This window comes from Taudactylus pleione, unplaced genomic scaffold (assembly GCF_031769625.1).
Source record: "Taudactylus pleione unplaced genomic scaffold, aTauple2 ptg000108l, whole genome shotgun sequence".
Taxonomy (NCBI): domain Eukaryota; kingdom Metazoa; phylum Chordata; class Amphibia; order Anura; family Myobatrachidae; genus Taudactylus; species Taudactylus pleione.
The window spans coordinates 3,168,827-3,176,883 of NW_028284510.1; positions in this window are offsets into that span (position 1 = coordinate 3,168,827).

The window sequence follows — 8,057 nt, forward strand, 5'->3', positions numbered from 1 at the left end:
ACAAGTATACCAATAAAATAAGATTAAGTTTTAGGTCACTCTTACTTGAACAGTAAATTAAAAAACAGATAAGTCACATAAAATGAAATTAATTGTAGTTTATTAAGATTTCTGAAACATTTTAAATGTTTTTATCACAAATATTTTGCATGTTAATATTTTCATCTAATTGTTTTTAGTGAACATAGAAATGAGCTTACTTGCCAATGTGTGAGTTTAAAGTATCAGCTGATGACTGATGACCGCACAATCAAAGTTTGTGCAAAATTATTTATTTTGCAGCTGAAAAAATACCATGCACCATCTACAAAGCAAGCAGGGAACTATTAGATCTGCCACCAAAGAAAATGCAATGCCCGCTGCAGCATTCTCTTACTCAGAAACATAGGCAATTTTTTCAGCAAATTAATTTCAGTTTGGCATAAAGCTTAGTGCATATGCATAAATCAAAATGTGCTTAAAGAACAAAGGCAATATTTTGCTGTAGTTTGGCCTTTCAATGTTTAAAGGGATTTTTGAATCACTTATGTGTATGTTTGAGTTTTTGAACTTATTCAAATTGAATGACTAACTTGCATCTGTAAAGCCTTAGGATTTTGCTTTTATGGGGGAACACACTGAAAGAAGTATAGCTGCGATACTCCTAGAGATGGTGGCCATGGAATGTTTAACACAGTAGGCACAAAAGCTGAAAGTACAGCTGGTGTGACACAAGGTACACAGATGCATTGGAACTGTTTGTATAGCACATAGCATGCAATAAGGAGTACAGAGGTGTTGGCATTGTTTGGACATCATACAGTATGCTATGAAATACTGTACACATATGTGCTTGCACTGTGGGAACAATGCATAGTATGCAATGATGGCACTATGTGAACAGAGCATAGCGTTCGAGTAAAGGCACTTAGGTGAGTGCACTTTGTGCAGCGTGTAATGAGAGGCACAGATATGTTGGCACTATGAGAACATCACATAGTGTGCAATGAGAGCCACGGATATGTGGGCACTGTAGTAACAACATGTGATAGAGTATAAGACCCCTAATGAACTTCACCAGGAATACATGCAGGAGTATGGACTTTACTGAGTAAAGGCCCAGGTCATGAGCCAGTGTAGTTGGTTCCCACCTTTAAAGCAACAGAGTACTCTTCCTGGAAATACTGCAGATGGAAATGTGGATAAGGATGTTCTGTTGTCAAGGAAGCCAAACACCGGAGTATAAACACTGGAAGAAAACAATACTGGTTAGTATAGTTCTGAGCAGCTATGTAGAACACAATTGATACTCAGGAATTGCTGGAGTGCACTGAACAAGTTCTTATATTGGCTGGCTGATGGGTGATTCTCCATATGAGTCACCAGTGCTGGAGTTTTATGGTAACACCTGAGAGAGGTGTTATGTCATCTTTAGCTAGTTAAGGATTCTAATTGGGAAGACCAACAATCAGTGACCTGTTGAGTGTTGGAGGCAGGGGTGTCCATGACAGTGTGTTATGACAGCATATATTTACACTTAAGGTCATATTGCTACAGTACATTTTCAGACTTTTAAAATCTATTTTTCTTCCATTTTTGCAGAAGATCTTAAATAGTTATCTAAACACAGTAATGTTTTTTATTTACATAAAAAAAACTTAATGTATTATACCAGTGGTTCCCAACTCCAACTATCAAGTGCCCACAACAGATCATGTTTTGAGGCTGTCTATGGAAGCAGGTGGGAAAATTATTGACCAGGAAAATAGATTATAGTAGCTCACCTGTTCATGATTAATGAATTCCACAAACAGAGGATATAGCAACAATCTGTTAACAGGTTATAACCAAGAGTGCTGTTATATCCTCCTCCAACTCAACATATATGCTTTTTTTACATGCAATGGGGATGGATGATAATTCCTTTTCTCTCCTTAGGCTACAGGAGTAAGGTTATCCAATTGAGTGCCACCCGCACATCATTCATTCCCTACTGTACTGATCTTAAATGAACAGATTAGCCCAGTGGTTCCCAAACTGTGCGCCACGGCACCCTGGGTGCCTCGGGACACTTGCAGTGGTGCCTCAGGTTGGTGGTCCAGCACCAAATCAAATTATTTATGGTCAATGTAATGTAGATATGTAGACAAACAGAAGTGCAATCCTGTCCACCACCACATAACTGAACCTAGGGATGACAGGTAAGCACAATTGGATTTGCCTTGGGACTCAAATTATAAAAATGTCTGTTTTTTACCAAATTATTTATAGAAGTGTTATTTCTCATTATCTGTATACACTTGTATTGAGTTCAACTATGAGAGGCAATAATATGCTTTTTTATACTACATATGATTTACCTGTCCAGGTGCTGGTACTGTAGCCTCTTTAGTAGTAGCTGTTATAGACACCATGAATGGCCAATTCACTTAGGACCTCATTCAGAGTCGGACACTTTTTGCACTCGCTCGTTCAGAAAAAGGGGCTGGCTAATTAAATTGAGCACTCACTCCTTGCGGTCTGTTGACGCCTCTATGTCTGAGCGAGTGTCTGAAACATGCGCTCGCTATTTTGTAAAGACGCCCCTTGGCCGCTCGTAACATACGTCATCTCCGCTATTTATTAGATTAATCGAGTACATCGAAAGTCATATGAACTGCTCGCTATTCTTGTGGTAGCATTGTCCTACCGCAATCATGCGAGCAGTTCAGGCTAAAAGACAACCAAGTGACGTGGTCGATGACGCTGCTTTGTTAATTATGCACACCCGTAAAATGCCCGTTTTGACCATTTGGCATGCCTGTGTTTGGATCTCCACTCCCCGTTTTCAGGCACCTTCTCTTGTTACCACCCACAAAGGCCTCATCCTGTCACTCAAATTAGCAGGCCCTCGCTATTTTGCGAGTGCATGATTTCTGACTGCAATGACTTAAGGTGGGTAGATACTGTGCCGATGGATCCTCTGACAGGCGGCACCAAACCCAAGCAGCTGATTTGGTAAGCTATACAGGCTTACTGGTCGGCTGCTCGATGTGTGTTCCCTGACATCACAACCGGGCAGACTTTTGAATTTGCCCACCCAATTGAGCTGTCAGTCACCGGCGGTCCCTGCAGCAAGTGTATGGGTGGTCTGCAGATAAATCGCCCATATGTTGTGTTGCAGATAAGACGCAATATGTCTTGAATGCGCATGCAATATATTGGCTGTTCGATTGAACGGCGGATATATCACCCAGTGTGTAACCTTTTAAGCTGAAAACACTAGGCCGATGGGTTGCCTGCAGCATGTGTACGGGCGAACTGCAGGTCACCCGTACATAACAGCAGATGCACCCATTTATCTGCAGATATATTTGGCATCTGCTGTGCTGCATGGCCAATCCAATATGGGCGATATATATCGCCCAGTGTGTACCCAGCTTTAGGGGGGGATCTATCAAATCTTGGAGACAGATAAAGGGGAGAGATATATACAGTACAAACCAATCAGCCTCTAGCTGCTATTTTTGCAGGCTTTGCTAGCAAAATGCCAGTTAGAAGTTGATAATTTATCACTCTCCACTTTATCTCTCTGCAAGATTTGATAATTCTCCCCTTTAGCCTTTGACAAATGAAAAAGTCTGTGCAGATAAAAGTGTTGCTTGTTCACTGCCATGTGCTATCTGGAGCTGATATGTGGGGAACTTTATATGTTACAGTTGGGAGTGTCAGGGGTTGACTGCCCCCTGTCTGTAGCTGCAATGTGGTCGATATTTACACAAATATTCACATCTCATTAGTCTTAGTTTTTATAACACTATTTATTCTAGAACAAAGCAGGAAGAAAATAAGCAAATAGATGAGTGCAGTGATTAAAAGTGTATAAATAAAATTGAGATGTAAACAAAGTCAAAGTTATGCATTAGATTATGGACTGTACACTATAAAAAACTGAAGTATTTTAAGATAAATTTGGCAAAAACAATATTGTCATTAAAATGTAAACATGACATGAAAGAAAAACCATATACCGTATATACTCAAGTATAAGTCGACCCGAATATAAGCCGAGGTACCTAATTTTACCACAAAATACTGGGAAAAATATTGACTCAAGTATAAGCCTAGGGTGGGAAATGCAGCAGCTGGTAGTACCCCCAGTAGTATTCCCCCCTGGTAGTGCCCCCTGAAGTAATTCCCCCTGGTAGTGCCCCCAGAAGTAATTCCCCCTGGTAGTGCCTGGTAGTGCCCCCCAAAGTAATTCCCCCTGGTAGTGCCCCCAGAAGTAATTCCCCCTGGTAGTGCCTGTTAGTGCCCCTGAAGTAATTCCCCCTGGTAGTGCCTGGTAGTGCCCCCAGAAGTAATTCCCCCTGGTAGTGCCCCCAGAAGTAATTCCCCCTGGCAGTACCCCCAGTAGTAATTCCCCCTGGTAGTGCCCCAGTAGCAATCCCCCCTGGTAGTGCCCACAGAAGTAATCCCCCCTGGTAGTGCCCCCAGAAGTAATCCTCCCCTGGTAGTGCCCCCAGAAGTAATCCCCCCTGGTAGTGCCCCCAGTAGTCCTAATAAAAAAAAAAAAAACACTTACCTGAAACCCCGCTCATGGTCCCGCCGCTGTTATCAGCTTTTACGGCTGCTTTGCATTATGACGTCTCTCCCATTACCCACTGCGGGAGCCGGAAGATGGCTCCCGCAGTGGAAGCAGCAGCAGCTGATGAGAGTCTGACAGACTCTCATCGGCTGCTGATTACAACAAACACACAGCTGCCAGCTCTGGTGGCTGTGTGTTTGGCAGCGTCCGGTCAGCGCTACACACGCGGTGCAGCTGTGACACAGAGACACACTCTGCACCGCAGCCCGTATCATACGCTACTCAGCTGCGAACCATGCGGGTATCACTCAAGTATAAGCCAAGGGGGTGCTTTTTCAGCACAAAAACTGTGCTGAAAAACTCGGCTTATACCCGATTATATACGATATGTATTTTTAAATACTGCAAACAAATTATAGCAACTATTAAAAATAAATACAACATTAGCTTTGTCTGTAACTATACAGTATTAGAATAAAACACACACGACCCAAAATGATACAGAATAATAATATATAAAGTGTACAGTATACTGTATATCAATTTAAAATCATTTAGTTTCCACAGACAGACAGGCTACAGTACTTAAAATATTTTTTAAAAAGTAATCAGCTTTTGTTTAAGTATTTTTTCTAATGCAATGTTTTAAAATTTCTTGAATAGATTAGGGTTTTTAATCCTATTTATGTTTTTTTCAAAACAAGCTGGGATATCCGGCATTGCCCGGGTTGAAGACTGGACCTGGAAGTACACCTGCAGCCTTTATTTGTTTACACTGTTCTTGTATATAGCCCAATTCCATTGATCCTGAAAAGGACCCCACTGTTTGCTAACATGGATGCAAACAGTGGCCTAACTACCGTGGGTGCAAGCTATGGTGACTGAGCTGACTCTGTGGTCTGCAACTCACTCTGCACCCAGTCACTTACACAAGGTGGGCCTGTACAGTCAGAGCTGCCGAGGGCCTGGGGGTCAGCGGTGTTGACTTGGTGATGGCCCACCAGCTGATTACAGCTGGCACACTGGCAGGCAGACATGGAGAGACAGTTCCACTAGTTAATAGGCAATTGGAGCTCAAGGACTGGCAGCCAATCAGCAGTGGTGGCTCCTGATTAGCTGCTAGTCCACGAAGTCAAATTGCATTGGTGCTGTCTGTCTATGTCTGACACTGCCTGCCAGTGCACCAGCTGTAATTAGCTGGTGTCCCAACACCAAATCCACACCTGCTGGCTGCTGATGGCACACAGAGTAAGGCAAAATGCTGATGGAAGGGCCAAGGTGAGTTGCTGGGGGGGCATAATGTATAAGGGGTATTACTGTGTAGAATAATGTTATAAGGGGCATTACTGTGTGGCATAATGTGTAAGGGGTACTACTATTTTGTGGAATAATGGGTTACATGGGGCATTACTACTATGTGAAAATGGTCATCAGACAAGATTGTTAAATGTTTGATCTAAACCAGAGGTTCTCAAACTCGGTCCTCAGGGCCCCACACAGTTCATGTTTTCCAGGTCACCCAGCAAGTGCACAGGTGTATTCATTACTCACTGACACATTTTAAAATATCTACAGGTGGAGCTAATTATTTCACTTATGATTCTGTGAGGAGACCTGGAAAACATGCACTCTTTGGGTTCCTGTGGACAGAGGGCCAGATTCAGACCCGCTCGCGAGCGCTGAGCGCCCGCAAGCGGGTCGATGTTGGCCCAGTGCGCATTCGCACGAGGGAGTATCTGATAGAGCCGAAAGCACTCCAGGGCTTGCGGAAACGAGACCCTACCACAAGCCCGATGGTTGTGATGGTCTTGACCATCGCGACCACCTTTTTTGGCCGCTCGCTATAGCTGTGGGTGGTAACCCACAGCTATGCGGGCGGCCAGGAGGCCGCTAAAAAAAACAGAGGGACGGCCCTGATTCAGAGCGAATCAGGGCCACAGTTTGAGAACCTATGATCTAAACAATTTGTTCAATCAACAGTTTTTGTCAATTTTCTGACATTTGGGAGCAAAATGCTGATTGTCATTTACTTTCATACCTAACCAGATTTTCATTCCAACCAATCAACTAGTTGAATACGTGTGTATGCAGCTTAAGTCTTTTTTATATTTTGTTCAAAATGTATCAATTATTAATACCATATCCTGTCAATTACATAACATAATGGATGTTTTAATATATTATTCCTATTTAGAAATATACTTATATTTTTTTATTAAATACAAAGATGTTTTGAAAAGTAGCTAAAAGACTCTCAGAACAGCATTCATTTATACTGCCAATTTTCTGTCAAATAAATAATTCTCATACTGGACAATTTGACATTACATTTTAAACTAATGTATGTTTGTAATGCAAACAAATATTTGTGCATTTAGCTACAGTACTTAAACAGACCAAAAAGTGCAAACTTTTTTCTAGTTAATATCACTGGATTGATAAATTAATTTTATTAAAAAAAATAGCAGACACTATGGACCTTATTCAGAGGAGGCCATACGGTCTATGACCGCCTCGATGTTTTGCCAGTGCGCATGCGCACGAGGGAGCCGGCTCCCTCGTGTGCATGCATGAGACCCACTACGACCGACAGCGCCGGTCGTAGCGGGTCTCTTTCAATAGGGGGCGAGCTGTCGATGTTGATTGACAGCTCGCCCCATTTGGAAGGCGGGCCGGGGGGGTGGCAGCCCAAACGGATGCATTCCCATGGGAATGCCTACCGTTTGGGGGAGGCCCCACTGACATCACTAGTGATGTCAGTGGAGAGCTTCTGGCTCTGACAGAGCCAGAAGCTCTCTGGGGCTTATGGCAAGTGAGACCCTACCCTAGGGTCTCGTCGTAAGCCCCGATGGTCGCAATGGTCAATGACCATCACGACCATCACCCGAGTGGTCGTTAGAGCTGTGGGTGTTAACCCACAGCCTAACGACCGCAACAGAGGCGGGCGGTCAGGATGCAAGTGGCCGCCCAGTTTCTGAGCGACCGCTTGCATCCTCCGACCACCTCTGAATGAGGCCCTATGTGGCACTAATCAAATGGATTTTGCATGTTCAAACAAATAATCTTTTTGCATACACTCTAACCTCAGATTTTTTTTAGTTAAATATACATTTTTTTGAGTATGTAAAAATTGATTTTAAATGACCAATATTTTTATTCAATACATTTTTTTAAAATCAATGGTGGAAATAGCAAAACAATCATATTTTCTTTTCAATCCCCATTCCTAAAGACTGTCATTTATTAGGCTGCAGTTGGTTGAGGTGTATTGTGCACATCCGCGGTGTGGTCTAGTTGGAGGAAAATGTGGAGTGGATGTGAGGTGGGGTGGGATAGTGTGGAGGGGGAGGGGTGTGGGAAGAGGTGGAGAGGGGTGCCCTCTACCCTGAAGTGAGGTTTAAAAGTACCACTTTCACCGCATTCACTGCTCTCAGCTACACTATTTTCCTCTCCTGGAAGAAGGCCAAAGCCGAAATGCATTGGAGACCACCCACTCACATTCTCCCCCCCA